Source organism: Nerophis ophidion, linkage group LG18 (assembly GCF_033978795.1).
Source record: "Nerophis ophidion isolate RoL-2023_Sa linkage group LG18, RoL_Noph_v1.0, whole genome shotgun sequence".
NCBI classification, from domain to species: Eukaryota; Metazoa; Chordata; class Actinopteri; order Syngnathiformes; family Syngnathidae; genus Nerophis; species Nerophis ophidion.
The window spans coordinates 15,041,199-15,065,540 of record NC_084628.1 but is presented as its reverse complement, the minus strand read 5'-3'; the positions used below and the strand labels follow the sequence as shown (position 1 = coordinate 15,065,540).

Genomic DNA, 24,342 nt, shown 5'->3' with positions numbered 1-24,342 from the left:
AAGCTACAAACAACTGAATATAGCTTACCGCTACGCTGCAAAGACAAGGTACGACATGACAGGAGCGATACCACATCACAAGAGCGACTAGACGTGACATCGACAAGACAATACAATACAGTGATCCAGCAACTGACACAAGACAAAGGAGGTACAAATAGGAGCCGGCTGATTGGCAACAGGTGTGGCCAGATGCCAATCAGCCGCATCTGAGGGGGAACACAGCACTCAGGGAACAAGACAGGAAGCTGACAAAATAAGAGCACTAGACAGGAACTAAGGACAGGAAATACTCAACACACTGAGGAGGAACACAGCACTCAGGGAACAAGACAGGAAGCTGACAAATTAAGAGCACTTGACAGGAACTAAAAGACAGGAAATACTAAACACAGGAAACAGACAAATTCAGAGGAAAAAACTAAAACAGACAAACTGTCAGGGGCAAGCCTGACAATAAGACCGAAAATCAGTGATCTACTCCCATCACTATTGCTACTACTAGCGATGGGTCAAATATCCATGTATGTCAGGTCCATCCGTTTTTCGTGTCGAATGAAAACAATTAATTTACATAAAAATTAGAGATGTCTGATAATATCGGCCGATAAACGCTTTAAAATGTAATATCAGAAATTATTGGCATTGGTTTCAAACAGTGAAATTCATGAATTTTTTAAAACGCCGCTGCACGGAGCGTACATATTCGGTAAAACACGGATGTATGGAGAAGTACAGAGCAGTTGCGTTTTCCAATCAGCAGCCCCAACTTTGTCTCCTTTCCCACACACAACACAGGAGCTGACGACTACAGCATGAGAGGTTTACTGGCGACGCTTGATGACCTCATCAAACAACAAGAGTGTGTTGTTGCCGGTGCTGTAGCCGTGGCTAACGATACCATGTCTATGGTTTGGGATTATTTTAAAGGGTGTCTGACGGATAAAAAACTGGCAATTTGCAATTACTGCCAAAAGTTTGTTATGCGAGGAGGAACCAAGACGTCTTCCTTTAATACGAGCGATTTGATCTCCCACCTCTTCAAGAATCATAAGGAGATACACGATGAATACAAGCGGAAGATGGATGAAAAGCAAATACCGAAAAATAGTACCACACAGTTAAAGTTAGAGTTAAAGTTCCAATGATTGTCACACACACACTAGGTGTGGTGAAAATGTTCCTCTGCATTTGACCCATCCTCCTGATCACCCCCTTGGAGGTGAGGGGAGCAGTGGGCAGCAGCGGTGCCGCGCCCGGGAATCATTTATGGTGATTTAACCCCCAATTCCAACCCTTGATGCTGAGTATGTAGTTCAATCAATTAATCAATCAATGTTTATTTAGATAGCCCTAAATCACAAATGTCTCAAAGGACTGCACAAACCATTACGACTACGACATCCTCGGAAGAACTCACAAAAGGGCAAGGAAAACTCACACCCAGGGAGAATTCACATCCAGTGGGACGCCAGTGACAATGCTGACTATGAGAAACCTTGGAGAGGACCTCAGATGTGGGCAACCCCCCCCCCCTCTAGGGGACCGAAAGCAATGGATGTCTGTCGAGCGGGTCTAACATGATGCTGTGAAAGTTCAATCCATAGTGGCTCCAACACAGCCGCGAGAGTTCAGTTCAAAGCGGATCCAAGACAGCAGTTGTAGCTTAAAGACTCAGCAGAGAAAAAACAAAAATACAATCAAAACACCCCAAGGCGGGTTTTATTTGGCTTGATAACAAAAAAGCAAAACATGGAAAGTTATCCATTATCCGATTTCATTAAGGTGTTTGAAACTCTTGTTCTCTATTCCGAGTTTAAGGTTTGGACATATGTGTAGATTGCACATCTTTCCAGTGTCCTTGTCTGTCAGTTACTTGGAACAATAAAAGAAGAAGAAGAAGAGCGACAATAGAGAACCAATAAAACTAAGTGAAAGTTAAAGTACCACTGATAGTCACACACACACTAGGTGTGGTGAAATTATCCTCTGCATTTTAACCCATCCCCTTGTTCCACCCCCTGGGAAGTGAGGGGGGCAGTGAGCAGCAGCAGTGGCCGCGCCCGGGAATCATTTTTGGTGATTTAACCCCCAATTCCAACCCTTGATGCCGAGTGCCAAGCAGGGAGGTAATGGGTCCCATTTTTATAGTCTTTGTATGACTCGGCCAGGGTTTGAACTCACGACCTCCCAGTCTCAGGGTGGACACTCTAGCCACAAGGCCACTGAGCTTTTCATGTATCTGGTCTTGAAAAAAATAGAAAGGAACTCTTTACTGCTACAAACTTGCCGTGACGACACCATACTTTTATCGTCTTCTTCTTCTGTTGTTGTTTCGGGTCACTCACAGACAAGGACACTGGAAATAGACATGTGCAATCTACACATATGTCCAAGCCGGGAAGAAGGAATAGAGTAAAAAGTTTTCCAATCAATTCAATTCCCATTGTAGTGACTGTTCAGCCTTGTGGTGCCGGGTTCGAATCCTTCGAGGATGTGTCAAACGTGAACACAACAAAGGTAAGATCTTAAAAGATTTATTTAACAAAAAGGGAGCTCCGAACAGAAATACTGGAGCTGATTAAAAACAAACCAAAAATCGCTAGTATGAGAACTAGGATATACAAACAGAAAACTGGACTTTGCACGATGGCACAAAATGTAAAAACAAAAACAATTAGCATGAGAGCTAAGAAAAGGCAGGTGGCTTAGCATATGAGCTAGCCAGAATACACGTACCAAAATAAGCAGTCGTCACTTGTTGCATGTGAGCAAAATGTTATGGACCCAGACTGTACAAAGAAAAGAGGAAGGCTTATATAGGAGGGTGATAATTAGCAGCAGGTGTGCTGGGACCGAGACTAGCAGGTGGACTGATGAGTAACCATGGTGACAAAGCAAACAGGAAATAAGGAGTCAGATGGAGAGATATACAAGATGGAAAAATAAATGTGTACAGCCGCAGTCGGCAGTGTTTTAGATACTTTTAAATCACAAATTCTCGTCTCCATGGCGATAAATAAAGTAAGATGCTTACAGGTATCATCCTTGCAGGACGAGGAATAGCTAAACACGTTCCACCACACACTGTAGGAGGATACAACAGCAAGTGTGTGCTCCGGAATGTAAACAAATGCCATAGGTGGATCTACACAGACATCGACAGTAACGATACCAAGTACAAAAGCCGTATATAGTTGATACTACAAGGATGACATAAATATTTTGTACTATCACAAAACCTTCTTTAATTTTTCTATCATTCATAAACTCAGGAAATATGTCCCTGGACACATGAGGACTTTGAATATGACCAATGTATGATCCTGTAACTACTTGGTATCGTATCGATACCAACATTTGTAGTATCACCTGAAACTAATGTAAAGTATCAAACAACAGAAGAAAAAGTGATTATAACATTTTAACAGAAGAGTAGATAGAACATGATGAAACACAAATTAAGAAGATATTAACAGTAAATGAAAAAGTAGATTAATAATCCATTTTCTACCGCTTGTCCCTCATAATTTTGAGGAAATAATAGAATAGGAAATTACACAATATTTTACTGCTAGCAGCCAAATTAGGAGCCTTTGTTTGTTTACTTACTACTAAAAGACAATTTGACTAGTATGTCCATCCATCCATTTTCTACCGCTTATTCCTTTTCGGGGTCGCGGGGGGCGCTGGCGCCTATCTCAGCAACAATCGGGCGGAAGGCAGGGTACACCCTGGACAAGTCGCCACCTCATCGCAGGGCCAACACAGATAGACAGACAACATTCACACTCACATTCACACACTAGGGCCAATTTAGTGTTGCCAATCAACCTATCCCCAGGTGCATGTCTTTGGAAGTGGGAGGAAGCCGGAGTACCCGGAGGGAACCCACGCATTCACAGGGAGAACATGCAAACTCCACACAGAAAGATCCCGAGCCTGGATTTGAACCCAGGACTGCAGGAACTTCGTATTGTGAGGCAGACACACTAACCCCTCTGCCACCGTGAAGCCCCTGACTAGTATGTCCAAAATCTTATTTAATGAGAATATTATGTGGTTTCAACAAGAAACTTATGTTTAATGCATGATAAGATTATCTGTTAAAATCAAAATAAACTACCGAAAAAGTATCAAAATACATTTTGCTACTGACAATAAAATATTGATATCGAGACAGCCCTCGTTCAAAGTGTACAAACTTTAACCAAAAACATGGACTTTCCATTATTCACGTTTACATTGTTTCTAATGGAGAAAAGTGCTTCAATATCCAAACTTTTCTATTTACGAACCTGGTTCAAGAATAAATGAAGTTCGTAAATCAAGGTTCCAAAATTTTAGTCCCCAAGAAGAATAGCTACTACTATTGCAGTGGCAATCAATCAAACTATTCATGGTATTTGCTCGTGAAATGTAGAGACTCTTTTAAAGATCAGTTGGTGGATGTTTGTTATGAAACACAGTATTACTGCAGGTAGCGAGTGTGCCACACACTCACTGAGACGTTATTTATCACCAGCTACACTTTCACAACCTTAAACTAGGCCGCCTGATAAAACACAGCATATATTAGCACATGGGTTACACAACAAGGCTATTTCCAGTCACACAGCCAAAGAACATGTTGTCTGATACCCAAATGAGGACTAATAAATGCAACTGGGGGGAAAACATCGCTCGTCACATTACATTCCAAGTGTTTGCAATTTATGGAACACCTCAACCACAGCATTAACACAATCAGCGAGGCGCAAACACGCCAAGGAGTGCAACCACATGAGAAGTACAGAGGGTCTTTGACGATTTCGGTACTTAAACGCCACCGTTGTTGTCTGAGAGAAGCGAAAGCGAGCAATCCGGAGACAATTATTCACCAGGTCTACTCCGAGTGACGCTGCACTGTGTGATGGACGTGCTATTAAGTGGCGTACTCGGCCTGCCTGTCCTCCTCACACAGAGACACAGCTCATGCATTTTTCTATCAGACGGTGCGAACCCGGTCTCAGGTCAGACTGTCACACAAGCCCTCGACAGGGAGCAACAATCCAGTACTTAAAAGTTGCTGGTAGAATTCATAAACTTCCAAAGAAAAATGTCTGTAATAGTAAATCAAATGTCACAAGAAAGGGGTAGAATGTGACGATAACCATAGAAATTTGACAAAATTAGTACCAAGGTCTCTGTCCTGGCTGCTCAGTATAATATCCTCTTGAGGGCCGGCGTGTTTTTCGTCAATTACTTTTGTTAGAGTTACAAACCCTGTATTCTCTACTACTCGCGAATGTCCCCATCTTGGGATGTGGGGTAATAACTACAAAAGTACCGTATTTCCTTGAATAGCCGCCGGGCATGTAATATGCTCCTGCCTTGAACTACTGCCAGGTCAAACTCACTCCCCAAATTTATTAGCGCATGCTTACTTTTACCGCCGGGTCAAATACGTGACGTCACGGGTGACGCTTCACCTGTCGTCATTTTGCGGAGGAGGTTTATTCTAGCTTTTACTATGTGTAAACCAGGGGTCTTGTTCCACAGCCATACAGATCACACTGATGGTTGTGAAATAAAACAACTTCAACACTCTTACTAATATGCGCCACACTCCGTGAACCCACACCAAACAAGAATAACAAACACATTTCGGGAGAACATCGGCTCTGTAACACATTATAAACGCAACATAGAATTACCCAGAATGCAATTTATCCATGACTTTTGGCTATATTATACACCCCGCTAGCACCAAACCTTGCCCCCTCCCCCCCTCTCTGTGCGTTGGTTGAGGTGGGCGGGGTTGGGAGCGTGTGAATAATATAGCCAAGAGTCATGGATGCATTGCATTCTGGGTAATCCTTATGTTGCGCTTATAATGTGTTACAGAGCCGATGTTCTCCACAAATGTGTTTGTTATTCTTGTTTGGTGTGGGTTCACAGAGTGTGGCGCATATTAGTAAGAGTGTGAAAGTCCCCAAAAATATATCATAAAAAAAAATAAAAAAATGTTTTGTTTTTTTGTTTGTTTGTTTTTTTTTTTAAATTGGGACTTTTTTTTTAATTGGATGCCGGCGGGCCTTATCCGGCCCGCGGGCCGTAGTTTGGGGACCCCTGACTTATACGGTACAAGTGTAGGTCTGTCTGCAATGCAAGGCTGCTATGTATCAATCAATCAATCAATGTTTACTTATATAGCCCTAAATCACTAGTGTCTCAAAGGGCTGCACAAACCACCACGACATCCTCGGTAGGCCCACATAAGGGCAAGGAAAACTCACACCCAGTGGGACATCGGTGACAATAATGACCTAGTGGGACGTCGGTGACAATAATGACTATGAGAACCTTAGAGAGGAGGAAAGCAATGGATGTCGAGCGGGTCTAACATGATACTGTGAAAGTTCAATCCACAATGGATCCAACGTGTGTCACAGGTGTGTATTGTGCCGTTGCAGGTGCGTGAGACAGGTGAGTCCCTTTCCATTCATCACGTCAGCCCCTCCCCCCCATCTCTACCTGCACAGGTGCAAATGGAGCATGTTTGAATTCCTCCCTCATGACGGATAGATCCCATCGCCGCGTACGTGAGCCTGGCAGAGTTGACGACGGCGAGGTTTTGCATCTTGTTCGACTCCAGCTCAACTGATATAACACAGAGCAGGCCATAACAAGATCTGAGACTTTCTGATCCTAAATTAACTCCTTCCCCATCTAGCATTAGCATTGGGGATTAGCATTCCTTTGATGAAACACCGTTCTTGAGGGCGCCTTCGTAGCGGGGTTCCCTATCGAGACACGGCCAAATGAAAGGTTTCTATAATAGGCTAAGATGTCACACTGAGACTAAAAGGGGGGGGGGGGGGCACTTGCAAACATCAACACTCGCCCATTAGCATGTCAAACGAATGCATCTCGCTCTTAAGGAATGTGTTATTGCAGAGAAAATAACATTAATAAACAATGCACAAGTTTCAAGTTACATAGTAAAGTTAAAGGCCTACTGAAATGAGATTTTCTTATTTAAACAGGGATAGCAGGTCCATTCTATGTGTCATACTTGATCATTTCGCGATATTGCCATATTTTTGCTGAAAGGATTTTCTAAGGAACATCAAAGATTAATTTCGCTACTTTTGGTTGCTAATAAAAAAGCCTTGCCTGTACCGGAAGTAGCTGACGATGTGCGCGTGACGTCACTGGTTGTAGGGCTACTCACATCCTCACATTGTTTACAATCATGACCACCAGCAGCTAGAGCGATTCGGACCGAGAAAGCAACAATTTCCCCATTAATTTGAGCGAGGATGAAAGATTCGTGGATGAGGATATTGAGAGTTTGCATGTTCTCTCCGTGAATGCGTGGTTTCTCTCCGGGTACTCCGGCTTCCTCCCACTTCCAAAGACATGCACCTGGGGATAGGTTGATTGGCAACACTAAATTAGCCCTAGTGTGTGAATGTGAGTGTGGATGTTGTCCGTCTATCTGTGTTGGCCCTGCGATGAGATGGCGACTTGTCCAGGGTGTACCCTGCCTTCCGCCCGATTGTAGCTGAGATAGGTGCCAGCGCCCCCCGCGATCCCAAAGGGGAATAAGAGGTAGATAATTAATGGGATGGATGGATGGATGTTGAGAGAAAAGGACTAGAAAAAAAAAAAGGCCAGGGCAGTGAGAGCGATTCAGATGTTATTAGACACATTTACTAGGATAATTCTGGAAAATCCCTTATCTGCCTATTGTCTTACTAGTGTTTTAGTGAGATTTTATAGTACCTGAAAGTCGGAGGGGTGTGGCCACGGGTGTGGTGACCGCCAGTTTCTCCGGTGGGAGGAGGTAATAGTCCGCAGCTGCAGGAGGACGCAAGCTCTGCTAATAACTACAGTAAGAGCCGACTTATTACCACAATTTTCTCACTGAAACCTGCCGGTTGACATGTGGTCGGGATCCATGTTCGCTTGACTGCTCTGTTCCATAGTAAAGCTTCACCGTCGGGAATTTTAACCAAGGAGACTCCGGCTGTGTTTGTGTGGCTAAAGGCTTAAAGCTTCCCACCTCCATCTTTCTACTTTGACTTCTCCATTATTAATTGAACAAATTGCAAAAGATTCAGCAACACAGATGTCCAGAATACTGTGTAATTATGCGATTAAAGCAGACTACTTATAGCTTGGATCGGGCCGGAAAATAATGACGTCAAACGCACGCGTTATCTTACCACGATATTTTCAACAGGACACTTTGCGGGAAATTTAAAATTGTAATTTAGTAAACTAAAAAGGCCGTATTGGCATGTGTTGCAATGTTAATATTTCATCATTGATATATAAACTATCAGACTGCGTGGTGGGTAGTAGTGGGTTTCAGTAGGCCTTTAAAGTACCACTGATAGTCACACACACACTAGGTGTGGTGAAATGAACCTCTGCGTTTGACCCATCACCCTTGTTCCACCCCCTGGGAGGTGAAGGGAGCAGTGAGCAGCAGGGGTGGCCACGCTCGGGAATCATTTTTGGTGATTTAACTCCCAATTCCAACCATTGATGAGGAGTGCCAGGCAGGGAGGTAATGGGTCCCATTTTTATAGGCTTTGGTATGACTCGTACTTATAGTAGCTTTTTTTGCCTTCCCATGGCAATTGTTCCACATTGTCAATGTTAAAGTTTAAGTTGGATGCAAGCTGGAGCAAGCTGGCTAATAGTAAGTCAATTAAACCACAAAGTCAGCAGTCGTTTGTTCACTTCCACAGTTGGAGAATACAGGGTGATTGAAAAAATAAATACGCCAAAATTATCACTCAATATTTCAAAAATGAAAGACTAGTTTAAAGACATGTGTTTTGACCTAATGTATCAATCAATCAATCAATGTTTCCTTATATAGCCCTAAATCACTAGTGTCTCAAAGGGCTGCACAAACCACTACGACATCCTCGGTAGGCCCACATAAGGGCAAGGAAAACTCACACCCAGTGGGACATCGGTGACAATGATGACTATGAGAACCTTGGAGAGGAGGAAAGCAATGGATGTCGAGCGGGTCTAACATGATACTGTGAAAGTTTAATCCATAATGGATCCAACACAATCGCGAGAGTCCAGTCCAAAGCGGATCCAACACAGCAGCGAGAGTCCCGTTCACAGCGGAGCCAGCAGGAAACCATCCCAAGCGGAGGCGGATCAGCAGCGCAGAGATGTCCCCAGCCGATACGCAGGCAAGCAGTACATGCCCACCGGATCGGACCGGACCCCCTCCACAAGGGAGAGTGGGACATAGAAGAAAAAGAAAAGAAACGGCAGATCAACTGGTCTAAGAAGGGAGTACCACATTCTGTTCTAAATACACACTGCACTGTGCCAAAAGGGAATAAATAATAATTGATCATAAATGATGTTGGAAACCGCAGATTGAATAAATAAAGGGAAAAATATCCACAACCATTGCTATTCTTTATAAAGTAAGACATTGGTGGTTAGAGTGTCCGCCCTGAGATCGGTAGGTTGTGAGTTCAAACCTCGGCCGAGTCATACCAAAGACTATAAAAATGGGGCCCGTTAGCTCCCTGCTTGGTACTCAGCATCAAGGGTTGGAATTGGCGGTTAAATCACCAAAAATTATTCCTGAGCGAGGTTACCGCTGCTGCTCACTGCTCTCCTCACCTTCCAGGGGGTGGAACATGGGGATGGGTCGAATACAGAAAGTAATTTCACCACACCTAGTGTGTGTGTGACTATCAGTGGTACTTTAACTTTACTACATTAAAGTTTGTCGCGGTCAAGAGTTCCTTTCGAATTTTTTCAAGACAAGATAAATAAAAAGTGACACATTTACTCAGTGGCCTTGTGGTTCGAGTGTCCGCCCTGAGATCGGTAGGTCGTGAGTTCAAATCCCGGCCGAGTCATGCCAATGACTATAAAAATGGGACCCGTTATCGCCCTGCTTGGCACTCAGCACCAAGGGTTGGAATTGGCGGTTACATCACCAAAAATGATTGCCGAGCGCGGTCACCGCAGCTGCTCACTGTTCCCCTCACCTCCCAGGGGGTGGGGGTGATGCGTCAAATGCAGAGGATATTATTGCCACACCTAGTGTGTGTGACAATCATTGGTACTTTAACTTTAATTCCAACTTTGTATTTGTATTTGGATGCGAACAATACACAACCTTAACTTGAAAGTGTTTTTTGTCTCGTAATTAAAGGACTGTTTACTACAGGTGCAGAAAAAAAAAGATTCACATCCAAACTGTTGCTAAATCAATTAATAATTGTATTTATCTTTTTTTATTTAAGATTTTTTTTTGTTTAATCATTATTATTTTAGGCCATCTCCATGAAGCCAGAAGGCAATTTTTTAACCTTTAACCTGTTATAACATTTCATCACAATTTCAGTTTCAAAAGACTTATTAGGCTTATTAGTGATTCCTAGAGCCCAAAAAAAGTCTGCGGGCTATAGAGCGTTTTCCGTTCGGGCTCCAGTACTCTGGAATGCCCTCCCGGTAACAGTTCGAGATGCTACCTCAGTAGAAGCATTTAAGTCTCACCTTAAAACTCATCTGTATACTCTAGCCTTTAAATAGACCTCCTTTTTAGACCAGTTGATCTGTCGCTTCTTTTCTTTCTCCTATGTCCCCCCCTCCCTTGTGGAGGGGGTCCGGTCCGATGACCATGGATGAAGTACTGGCTGTCCAGAGTCGAGACCCAGGATGGACCGCTCGTCGGGACCCAGGATGGACCGCTCGCCTGTATCGGTTGGGGACATCTCTACGCTGCTGATCCGCCTCCTCTTGAGATGGTCTCCTGTGGACGGGACTCTCGCTGCTGTCTTGGATCCGCTTGAACTGAACTCTCGCGGCTGTGTTGGAGCCACAATGGATTGAACTTTCACAGTATCATGTTAGACCCGCTCGACATCCATTGCTTTCGGTCCCCTAGAGGGGGGGGGGGGGTTGCCCACATCTGAGGTCCTCTCCAAGGTTTCTCATAGTCAGCATTGTCACTGGCGTCCCACTGGATGTGAATTCTCCCTGCGCACTGGGTGTGAGTTTTCCTTGCCCTTTTGTGGGTTCTTCCGAGCATGTTGTAGTCGTAATGATTTGTGCAGTCCTTTGAGAAATTTGTGATTTGGGGCTATATAAATAAACATTGATTGAATTATAATAGCAAATACAAAATTACGAGAATCGCTTTAAATCAAAAGATTGTGTTCAATCAAAAATAGATTCTGAATTGGATCGTCACCCCAGCAATGCTCAAAAAATTCCCACCCCTACTTTTTACCTCTCTGCCAAACTACCTCCATCCAGGGAGGACAGAATGACCTTGTACTACAATATTAGCACACCTGGTATCTCTCTTAGGATGCACCAGCATCAAATATTGATATCAACGTTGTCCAATATCGGGTTTATTATTACGCAGTGTTTTCATTCTTTGTATAGATCACAGTGTATCGAACAGTAAATATTACTGTGCCATCGCAATATCATAGAGATGACTGTTTGCCAACATGCCTGAGGAATAGTTTCTGTTGACACTGGGAATGCTCCCTGAAGGATAACACACACACACACACACACACACACACACACACACACACACACACACACACACGCACGCACACACACACGCACGCACACGCACACGCACACACACGCACACGCACACGCACACGCTAAGAGCCAATACTGCATATGCCTGGAAGCAAGGAGTGTAGGGGTTAAGGAATAGGGACAAAATGATCAACTCTTAGATGAGGGGTGTCCAAACTTTTTCCACTGATAGTCGCACATTGAAAAATTAAAGCATGTGGGGGCCATTTGATTTTCAAAACCCATACGATTGGGGCGGTATATCTCGGTTGGTAGAGGGTTGCAGGTTTGATCCCCGTTTCCGCCATACTAGTCACTGCCGTTGTGTCCTTGGGCAAGAGACTTTACCCACCTGCTCCCAGTGCCACCCACACTGGTTTAAATGTAACTTAGATATTGGGTTTCACTATGTAAAGCGATTTGAGTCACTAGAGAAAAAGCGCTATATAAATATAATTCACGTCACTACAATATATAGATTTTTTATTTTTTTTCAAACTGTATGGCTTAAGTTTGGTACCGGGGACCCAGAAGGGTCACAGTCATTAAAAAAAGTATATTCATTCTAAAAAGGTGTCATGGGTAGCCCGAAGAGGTGCTCTCACTCGTCTTAAACCCAAAAGTGATGTTTTGAAAAAGACTGTAATGTATCGGGCAATCACTTACTGGAATCGACTTCCACAATATCTGCTATCAATCACCAGCATAGTGGGCTGTAAGAATAGACTAAAAGGAGAAGTATTGCGTAAAGAGATTATTCTAGATTGTACCTAATGTCACGACTGTTTTTATTGACTATTGAGTATTTTATTGATTATGGGATAAGCAGCAGAAAATGGATGGATGATACTTTTTCGTCACCTATTGTTTGTTTTTGGTACACTAATGTGTATATTTTAGGCCATTGGTTTTATTTTTGCAAAAATGTATACAGTATATCTATTTTTATATTGCTATTTTTACCTTTGGTATGAAAATTATTATGTAACAAAAGTTATTAGTATTTTGGGGTTCTTTGTTGTTGCTATTTTTGTATTATGACAATTTATTATTGGATTGTGTTGTACTGCATTTTAATCTTTTGTTTTGTGGTTGTGTGATGTTTTTTGCCTGGACCCCAGGAAGAATAGTCTCCACTGCGGTGTAGACTAATGGGGATCCTTAATAAACTAAACTCAACTCATAAAGGTGTTTAAAATGGGTCACACATTTTTTGTTTAATGTTTACTCTAGCCTAACATTTTTTTTGTTAAAATAAAGCCAATAGTGCAATTGTTTTGTGGTGCCCTTTATTTGGAAAAGTACCAAAAAGTATCAAAATAATTTTAGTACCGGTACCAAAACATTGGTATCGTTACAACACTAATATCCACACAGTTTGACAATGCTGTCAACCATAGATTTAAATGAGCAGATAAAACACCTCTTTGCGCTACGACTGGGGACGAAGTGCATTCGGTGGTTTTAGACGGCAAAACAAAACAAAAAAACACGTACTAAAAAATAGGTTAAATGCTACTTTGGATCTTCCGACTACATTTTAGTGACAACCTTTGTCCGTACTTACCAACCCAACCAATTTTCCCGAGAGACTCCCAAATTTCAGTCCCCCGGTGCAACCATTCTCCCAAATTTCTCCCGATTTCCACCCGGACAACAATATTGGGGGCGTGCCTTAAAGGCACTGCCTTTAGCGTCCTCTCTCACCCGAAAAGGAGACTATCATATATGTCTCCGTTATTCATAGGTTTATCTATAACCCATAAACCAGGCAGGCACGGAGCTATTCCTCAGCGCATGTTTGTTCCAACCGGCACGTTAATACACTGACACACAACATCCGGATTCCCATCATGCGATGCTTCAAAACTACGGCAAGTAGTAATGTCCAAAAACATAACAGAGACGAAGCAGAAGAACGAAGAGAGGAGCCATGGCGACGACGAGTAAGAAGAAGAAGTACGCTTGCAAGTTCCAAAATGACCGGGGGAAAAAGTTATTTCAGTTCATCCAGGACAGCTCGAAGGGGGAGGGGTATGTTGCACCCCACATCACCGCCCCCCTCCGTGCGTCGGTTGAGGTGGGCGGGGTTTGGTGGTTGCGGGGGTGTAGCCAGGAAGAGTAGCGCTGCATGGCATTCTGGGTATTTGTTGTTTTGTGTTTATTTTGTGTTACGGTGAAGAGGTTCTCCCGAAATGTGTTTGTCATTCTTGTTTGATGTGGGTTCACAATGTGGCGCATATTTGTAACAGTGTTAAAGTTGTTTGTACGGCCATCGTCAGTGTGACTTGTATGGCTGTTAATCAAATATGTCTTGCAGTCACCAACGTGTGTCATGTTACAGAGAAAAATGTTAAATTGATAGTAGGAAAATAAACCTTTATGCAACAGGCTACAAATATTTTTCAACTTGAATATAAAAATACACATTAATATTAAAAAAATAAGATTTTCCTTAAAATTACATAGAAAACTGTTAGATTGTTAGCATGGACATAGACTTTTATATAACAAGCTACATATTAAATGGAAGTGAATTACTGTAATTTTACATGAATTTGAAAGTAATTTGAGAAAACAGAAAATGATGTGTGTTATTAATTTGGTATTTTTCTGTAAAAAAAATAGAAATATACATAGTTTGTCATTCGTGGCATAGTACTTAAAATAACAGGCGGTTTGTTTATTTACAGATAATGTCTTCAATTCTACAGTTTTATAACCTATTTAAAAAAAATAGAAAAATTACAGTAGAAATGTAGAGTAAATTAACCATAAAAATAGGATTTTTCTTTACAGTGTATAAAAATGGGACCCATTACCTCCCTGCTTGGCACTCAGTATCAAAGGTTGGAATTGGGGGTTAAATCACCAAAAATGATTCCCGAGTGCGGCCACCGCTGCTGCTCACTGCTCCCCTCACCTCCCAGGGGGTGATCAAAAGTGATGGGTCGAATACAGACGCCAGATTTCACCACACCTAGTGTGTGTGTGACAATCATTGGCACTTTAACTTTAACTTCATCTCTCGAATTCGGAAGTCTCAAGGATGGCCAGAATGCCTTTGCTGAGGGATATTTACTTGATGACCGACGCAACATGACCGTTTTACTCAAATGCATCACAGCATTATTTCTTTCCCCCTCTTGCCCTGTAAATGTCAGGGGTATGCTTCACTGATGCCTAATAAAGCAAAGGTAAAGCGAGGAAAAGTGCTGCCTTTCCCCGCTCGCCACACATTATTTGCCGGTCTTACGGCGGGGTTCCGGCCACGCGGGCCGAGCGCCACCTGACATTTTCTCTCTCTTTCCACTTGCCGCTTTAAGAAACGGTAAAGCCATTACCCGGGAACGAGGCCCAGTGCTGGCCGCTGAAAGGCGAGCCTCCCTGTAGCCAGACCTGGCTATTAGCAGATCATAGGCGCTGACAGGCCCGTGTTCGCGCTCATGTCCATCGCACCCGAGGACCCGCTGCACTCTGATTTCCGCTCTCCAGGCGCTCACCTCATCCGTCGTCTTTGTTCCCGTTCCCTGCCTCTGATCGCCACTCCTTTTTGACGCTAATCAGAGAGTAAACACTAGGGGGTCTTCGATTGGTTGACGAGAGCGCCCTCGACAGTGGAGAAGGGTTCGCGGCGGATCTTCCTCATTAGGGCGGCCCTGTTCGGGCAAATGAGCTGCCATTACGATAACGCCGCCTAAATGCGGCCTAGTGAAGCAGAACAATCACATTCGAGGCGAGACGTGGTGACGGCTACGCGTTTGCCTCGTCCCTGGCTTACTTTTATCTGGGGCTCACTTTCCCTGCGTAGGCGCTACTTTTGAGAGACCTGGGCGACATGGCCTAAAAATTAAATCTCAGATTTTTTTCCACAAAAAATTCGATTGACAATTATTTTTCCATACTTTTTTGTTAGGCTTGCCCCTGACAGTTTCTTTGTGTTTTAGTTTTTCCTCAGTGTGTGTTTAGTGTTGTCTGTCTTTAGTTCCTGTCAGCGCTCTTATTTTGTCTGTTTCCTGTTTTTCCCCCCTGTGTGCTGTTTCCCCTCAGCTGCGGCTGATTGGCACCTGGCCACACCTGGCGTCAATCAGCACACTCCCGATTTTTTTACCTGCTTTTGTTCTCCAGTCAGGGCTGGATTATTGACGCTCTTGTCGTTGCTACCTGTCGTGTCATATTATATCGTGTCAATGCAGCGTTGCGGTAAGCTATATTTGATAGTGGTTTGTAGCTTATTGTGTTTTGTTCCCTGGTTCCAAGTTTGTTTTCATATTATAAGTACGACTTCTGTTTCTTGCTCAATACCTGCTATCTTCCACGCTAGACCTTTTTGATAAATGATAAATGATAAATGGGTTGTACTTGTATAGCGCTTTTCTACCTTCAAGGTACTCAAAGCGCTTTGACACTACTTCCACATTTACCCATTCACACACACATTCACACACTGATGGAGGGAGCTGCCATGCAAGGCGCTAACCAGCACCCATCAGGAGCAAGGGTGAAGTGTCTTGCTCAAGGACACAACGGAACGTGACGAGGTTGGTACTAGGTGGGGATTGAACCAGGGACCCTCGGGTTGCGCACGGCCAGTCTTCCACTGCGCCACGCCGTTGTTTGTTATCCGCCTCGTGCGCTTTTTGTTGTACGCTTTGTTTGTTTGTTTTCTAGTATTTTAATTAAAACACGTTTACCTGCAAAATGCCTGCCTCTTCCTCTGCATCTTGGGGTTCGTCAAAAACTAACTCTGACACTTTTTAAAGAAACCATTGAATACAAATGACAGAGATAACGTATTTTTCGGACCGTAAGCCTCACTTCATTTTCTCAAAAATCCACCATGCGCCTTTTAACCCGGTGCGCTTAATGTACGGAATAATTCTGGTTGTGCGTACCGACCTCAAAGCTATTCTATTTGTTTCATTGTGTAATCATAATTGTGACCAGTGGATGGTAGTCACACAAAAGAGATACGTCAAAGAGATACGTTTCTCAAAGTGCAATTGCAAGAAATTTAGGGATTTCAACATCTACGGTCCATAATATCATCAAAAGGTTCAGAGAATCTGGACAAATCACTCCACGTAAGCGGCATGGCCGGAAACCAACATTGAATGACTGTGACCTTCTATCCCTCAGACGGCACTCTATCAAAAACCGACATCAATCTCAAAAGGATATCACCACATGGGCTCAGGAACACTTCAGAAAACCACTGTCACTAAATACAGTTCATTGCTACATCTGTAAGTGCAAGTTAAAACTCTACTATGCAAAGCGAAAGCCAATAATCAACAACATCCAGAAACGCCGCTGGCTTCTCTGGGCCCGAGATCCTAAGATGGACTGATGCAAAGTGGAAAAGTGTTCTGTGGTCTGATGAGTCCACATTTCAAATTTTTGGGGGAAATATTTGACATGTCACCCGGACCAAAAGGAAAGCGAACCATCCAGGCTGTTATCGACGCAAAGTTCAAAAGCCAGCATCTGTGATGGTATGGGGGTGCATTAGTGCCCAAGGCATGGGTAACTTTACACATATGTGAAGGCACCATTAATGCTGAAAGGTACATAAAGGTTTTGGAACAACATATGCTGCCATATAAGCGCCGTCTTTTTCATGGACGCCCCTGCTTATTTTAGAAAGACAATGCCAAGCCACATTCAGCATGTGTTACAACAGCGTGGCTTCGTAAAAAAAAAAAAAGTGCGGGTACTTTCATGGTCCGCCTGCAGTCCAGACCTGTCTCCCATCGAAAATGTGCGGCGCATTATGAAGCGTAAAATATGACAGCAGAGACCCCGGACTGTTGAACAAACTTTAAGCTCTACATAAAACAAGAACGGGAAAGAATTCCATTTTCAAAGCTTCAACAATTAGTTTCCTCAGTTCCCAAACGTCTATTGAGTGCTGTTAAAAGAAAAGGTGATGTAACACAGTGGTGAACATGCCCTTTCCAAATTCTAGGTTAATTATTTGCAAAAAATAAAAAATAAAGTTTATGAGTTTGAACATCAAATATCTTGTATTTGTAGTGCATTCAATTGAATATTGGTTGAAAAAGATTTACAAATCATTGTATTCCGTTTATATTTACATCTAACACAATATCCCAACTCATATGGAAACAGGGTTTGTACATTTTCCTGAAGGAATCCATAAAGTACTAACTATATATCTAAACATGACAAAGTACAGCCTTGCTCTGTATAAAAGACAGCTGATCTAGCAATGTTCCAGCTCCGAAGGTAGCATTAGAGCTGGAACAGAGGCAGGACGCCACCTGTGTATAAGGGTAGTCCGCAATGCTATTGGAGTCAGGACTTTTGCAGAACCTCTGAAGGAAAAAGGTTTATGATATAACCAGAAAGTGGAATTCAGTCCTTGTTTACGGCTCGAGTCACCATGCGGACATTGGCGCTGGCATCGTCACGCATCTAATTATTTGATCTCTTTGAATGCGGCTAATTCTGTGTGAAAGAAGTTTCTCCAAAGGTGGAACATTGGCCTATTCCGCATCGGTGTTGTTTATAGCAATTTAGCTGGGGGGGCCGCTGGAGGTAGAGTCTGGGTGAGGCTGTGCTGCTGCCAGCATTCAGAATCAGGTTATAACCACGTGACTACATTTGTTGACTACTTCTACCAGCAGCTAGAGCAGGGGATGGACATACTTTTTGGCTCAGGGGCCACATTGGCTTTTGAAATTTGACAGACGGGCCGGGCGGGCACATGATGCATTTCAAGGCATATCTGTTGAGAATAAACCTCCCAAACATGGGCTATACAGCTATTATCAACAATATCATATTAGAACCTCAAGGAAAGCGACCGGAATGAAAATCAGCACCTCCAAGTCCGAGTCCAAAGGGTGGAATACCATCTCCAGGTTGGGGAGGAAACCCTGCCCCAAGTGGAGGAGTTCAAGTATCTAGGAGTCTTGTTCATGAGTGAGGGAAGAGTGGATCGTGAGATCGACAGGCGGATCGGTGCGGCTTCTTCAGTAATGCGGACGTTGTACCGATCCGTTGTGGTGAAGAAAGAGTTGAGCCGGAAGGCAAAGCTCTCAATTTACCGCTTGATCTACGTTCCCATCCTCACCTATGGTCATGAGCTTTGGGTCATGACTGAAAGGATAAGATTACGGGTACAAGCGGACGAAATGAGTTTCCTCCGCCGTGTGGCGGGGCTCTCCCTTAGAGATAGGGTGAGAAGCTCTGCCATCCGGGAGGAACTCAAAGTAAAGCCGCTGCTCCTCCACATCGATAGGAGCCGGATGAGGTGGTTCGGGCATCTGGTCAGGATGCCACCCGAATGCCTCCCTAGGGAGGTGTTTCCGGCATGTCCAACCGGTAAGAGGCAACGGGGAAGACCCAGGACACGTTGGGAAGACTATGTCTCCCGGCTGGCCTGGGATCGCCTCAGGATCCCCCGGGAAGAGCTAAACGAACTGGCTGGGGAGAGGGAAGTCTGGGTTTCCCTGCTTAGGCTGTTGCCCCCGCGACCCGACCTCGGATAAGCGGAAGAAGATGGATGGATGGAAACACAAAAATGATATTACAGGGTTAACATGAATTACCATGAATTGATTAACGTGGACCCCGACTTAAACAAGTTGAAAAACTTATTCAGGTGTTACCATTTAGTGGTCAATTGTACGGAATATGTACTGTACTGTGCAATCTATTAATAAAAGTATCAATCAATCAATCAAAACACTAACATTCTCTTTCAGTATCGTTGAGCACCCTTTTTTTTGCCAATGTGTCGAAGTTCAGTTGTGTTGTGGCAATTACCAAAACAGATCTTTGCCTAATTTTGTTCCAGTACGTGGAGGGCCAGATTAAAAAGACCAACGGGCCAGATGTAGCCCCAGGGCTGTAGTTTCCCCAACCCTGGGCTAGAGTGAGCAGAGCTATGGTCAGCATTGAGTCAATATGGATGTAGATAGATAGATAGATAGATAGATAGATAGATAGATAGATAGATAGATAGATAGATAGATAGATAGATAGATAGATAGATAGATAGATAGATAGATAGATAGATAGGTCTTTATTGTCATTGCACAAGTACATTAAAACTTTGTTTTCAGCACAAACCCGTTCAAGATTAGACAAAAACAAAGTGTACAAGGTTACAGAACAGGAACGCTGATGGGTCGCCACAAGGCACCCCGTAAAAGATGGGAAAAAGGTAAACGCTGGGGAAGGATTAGTAAAAAAATACAATCTTGACTGGGCTCCTAAGGGGGCCCAGTCTGGAGTGGGGAAAAAACCTCCATAGTAAAGCACATATACATATTACAACATACATCTCGAGATGTGTAGCAACAGAGGGAAGGGAGTTCGGGGTCATGATGGTGGGCTGCAGCTCTCAGGCGCTGACCATCCATTCATCACCCCTATGGGTAAACATGAAATATAAAAACATTTTCTTTTGACACTGTTGAGATCTCCCAGGTGATGACCAGAGACACTTCAGATTGCTTACAGGAAGTTGCTCTTTGCGTTGCACAATGTGTGTTTACTAGCATTTCCAGTGGAATTCAAGATTGGCTGGCATAATATGTTTAACTATTAGCCACTTGAAAGAGTCATATTATGATAGTTTTTTTTTTCAAACATATGTAATGGTGGTTATTTGGTCAAAATGTTGCATACATTATGCTTTACAAACGATTTTTAGGTCGCTTTTTGGGGGTCTTCTCAGGATGTGCCATTCTGTGGGTGGTCTTATTCACATACTCAGACTGCGTCTTTTCCCCGCCATCTTTGTTGTAGTCTTTAGCGCAAGGGTAGGGAACCTATGGCTCTCGAGCCAGATGTGACTCGTTTGATGACTGCATCTGGCTCTCAGATCAATCTTTGCTGACATTGCTTAACACGATAAGTAATGAATAATTCCACAGGGTTAAAAATAATGTTCAAAATAAAAAAAACATTATTTTCAAATAGATGACGCATTTTTCGTAGTGTGTGTGCATGTCGCCATTGCGTGTGTGCATGCCGCCAAATGCAAACATTGCATTTTAATCCATCCATCTGCTTTCTACCGCACCTGTTCAAAAAGTCTCAATGGTAAGAAGTATTTGATTGATTATTGATTAGCTTTAGAATAACAATGTTATCAAAAAGAATAAGAGACTTATTATACTCTAAAAATGTTGGTCTTACTTAAAAATGCACACATTTAGTTGTATTCAGTCTTAAAAGTTATTATATGGCTTTCACGGAAATACATTTTAAAATATTTGGCTTTCATGGCTCTCTCAGCCAAAAAGGTTCCCGACCCCTGCCTTAGCGCTTTTGTCTACTGACGGATATAAAGTCGACCTATACTCTACCTTGTATTAAAAATGGCAACAGCGGAGGATGCATGTGCATGTACGAGCCAGTCTGCCCCACCATAAGAGGATAGCGAAAAATAAGGAGCTCATTGTGCAAAACTTTTATGGCAAAAAATCTTCCATATATGGATAATTCACACGTATTGTTTTATAAATATCTCTTTCATGCCTCCACGATTTGATGTCAAATTTCCGGGACTTATGCAGATCCCAAATACACACCAGCTCGGGCAAATAGATATAAGTTAGTTCTGCATAATAGAGCCCCTTTAAGGTACGTGAGACTCCTGGTTTAGACAGAACGACTGTCACCAGTCAATATCCCGCCATGGTTGGGTTCTGTATGAAAAGCCGAGTGGTTTAGTGATGAGTCTACTGTTAGAGCTCTTGTGTGGAATCTCAGAGTACACTTAGTGGTACAAAACAGAATACAAAAATATATATAATGTTTACAGCTTGGGAAAATGTCTTCCATATTTTTAAGGCAGTGTAAAAGTTCCAAAAATGAGCCTTATTTGAGACCTACTAGACCAGGGGTCGGCAACCCAAAATGATGAGGAGCCATATTAGACCAAAAATACCCTAAAAAATATGTCTGGAGCCGCAAAAAATTAAAAGCCTTCTATAAGTGATATAATGAAGTCGACACATGATATAAGTGTCTGTATTAGCCTAATATTAAAATGACCACGTGTCGCTGACACAAATCTTCATTGACAGATATGTTGAAATGTAAAATTTACTCTACACATTTTTATAACACTGGACAATATTATTAAAACGCAGGTTTCTCAGAGGGTGAGATAACTCCTCTAAATTGCTGGCTTAGAATAGCCAAAGGTTTAGATGTGTGTCCAACTTAAAGTAAACGGAAAGCTGTCTTCTTCTAATGGAATGAAAACAATCTTTGCAAGCTGCGTTACGTTTGCTGTGGTCTGGGACAACACGGCGCACAAACAACTATCAGACCTGCGGCCAATATTACCTACAGATAATATGTCATGAGAAATGCAGATTTAAATCAAATACACAGAGGACATAAGTAATGGGAATGAAATTAACTCCAATATCTACTCGTGAGGCATAATGATGCAATATATACATACAGCTAGCCTAAATAGTATGTTAGCATCGATTAGCTTGGAGTCATGCACTTACCAAATATTTGTGATAAGCACTCAACAGAAGTCAAAAATATCAACAAGGTATAAAACGTTTGGTGGACAAAATTAGACAAAGAATGAGTGGCATAAAATATGTCTTTTTGTGGCATTGTTGAAGAATGTTATACATGTAAACAAACTACGGCGAGTTCAATGACCGTCGAAATTGGTAGGACAAAACAGCGCTCTCAGAGAATCATGTTTAATATAAACCATGGGTGTCAAACTCTGGCCCGCCGTGTAATTTTTTTGGGCCCTTGAGGCAATATCAATTTAACATTAGAGCTGGCCCGCCGATATCATACAGCGACGGTGCCGCTGTAACACCGCATTCACCGCTAATACTCATACTTGCCAACCCTCCCAATTTTCCAGAGAGACTCCCAAAGTTCAGTGCCCCTCCCGAAAATCAACCATTCTTCCGAATTTCTACCAAATTCCACCCGGACAACAATATTGGGGGCGTGCCTTTAAGGCACTCCCTTTAGCGTTCCCTACAACCTGTCATCACGTCTGCTTTTCCTCCGTACAAACAGCGTGCCGAACCCAGTCACATTAATATTTGTGGCCTGTACACACACACAAGTGAATGCAAACCATACTTGGTCAACAGCCATACAGGTCACACTGAGGGTGGCCGTATAAAAACAACTTTAACACTGTTACAAATATGCGCCACACTGTACACCCACACCAAACAAGAATGACAAACACATTTTGGGAGAACAAATTGTATTTAATATACCATTGATGATTTTTTGTTTGGTTTTTGAAAGTTGATTTTGCATTATTAAGTTATGTGTTATAGCAAGTTAGTGTAGCAAACTGAGCGGTAATTAACTTTTTATTTATGCACATTCTCTTGCTACTTCAAGAATCAGTGTTTGATTCATTTATTATTATTTTTTTATTTTCAAATTTATTATTAGCCTGTGGGAAAAAAAAAATTGATGTCTACCTCAGAACGCTGCAAACAGAAAAGAGGCATTCCATTTTTATTAAAATTGTATTTGATATGCCATTGATATTTTTTTATTATTATTATTTGAAACTGTATTTCGCATGTCACTATAAAGTTATACAAGCCTTGCTTGCTCAATATTCAATGCAAAACTCATTTGCGTCCCTATGAAAAGGTTAATTTGTTCAACTTTGGCCCGCGGCTTTGTTCAGTTTTAAATTTTGGCCCACTCTGTATTTGAGTTTGACACCCCTGATATAAACAGTGGGATTTCTAACAATTAGGGAGGTTTGTGTCACGCTGTGCTATGAAAACATTTTTTTTTTCCCAATCTTTTTTTATTTTCATTCATTTTTGAAAAAGCTCCAGGCTGCCACTATGGCGGCGTTAAAGAGCCGCAGGTGGCTCTGGAGCCGTAGGTTGCAGAGCCCTGTACTAGACTCCAGACTTGTGGAGCCTCTGATCGAAGATCCACGCCCCCCTGCTTGAGTCCCTTCTCCAGTCCAAGGCTGGAAACATTTTTTCTATTCCATCTCCATCTCACCTTTTCTCCCCTCTCAGCCCCACCGCTCGTATTAATCACAGCACACTAAACAGTGCCTGACGCCATTCACAAGGCCGGGCTTTGTTGGCTCGGCTTGCCTGGAGAATACAACTCCAGACCTTTTTGTCTGCCTAAGTGGACTCTTAGAGGGAGCCCCTCCCACCTCCCAAGGACCCTCAGATTACCTCTGAAAGGGGTGCCTGGGTGGAAGGCAGGGGTGGGGCAAATGATTGGGAAGATGCACCGCTCCCAGGGAGATGTGCTCAGCCTCTCCCTGTGGGCTGCAAGCAATGCCATCAGCCACTGCTTAGCAACCGGTGGCCCGGCTGAGAACGCCAAAAAAAAAAAAGAGCGTGTAAAATGGGGGAATATATTCAAATCCCAGCAGAAAGGAGGTTTGCTTGGCTGTCTCCAGAAAGCTGTGCAGCTGTGAGGAACAAAAGCAGCAGTTGACAGGTGAACTAAAAGCCCAGAAAAAGCAGCCCTCGCTTTCAACACAAAGCTTTTGCATATCCTGCAAAGTTATGCAAAAAGCAAACAATTATTTCCTCGTTCTACGCGGGCGACTCTCCACTTCTTTGTGTGCAGGTGTTTGTGCAACAAGGTGTTGCCCATCATTAAGAAGGAATGAGACTGCAGGTTGTAAAGCCATAAAAGCTTGGTTCTATATATGAGGCAAAGGATGTGAGTCACTGTTTATTCCCCTTAAACTATTTGAGTCATGCATAAAACACCACTACA

General features: G+C 42.9%; 1 protein-coding gene across 11 annotated transcripts in view; it reads right to left on the bottom strand.

Annotated features, from left to right (window-relative positions):
* The window catches only part of robo2 (roundabout, axon guidance receptor, homolog 2 (Drosophila)), a 1,004,723-nt gene that overhangs the window by 463,245 nt on the left and 517,136 nt on the right, over positions 1–24,342 (bottom strand). The window lies entirely within an intron of this gene.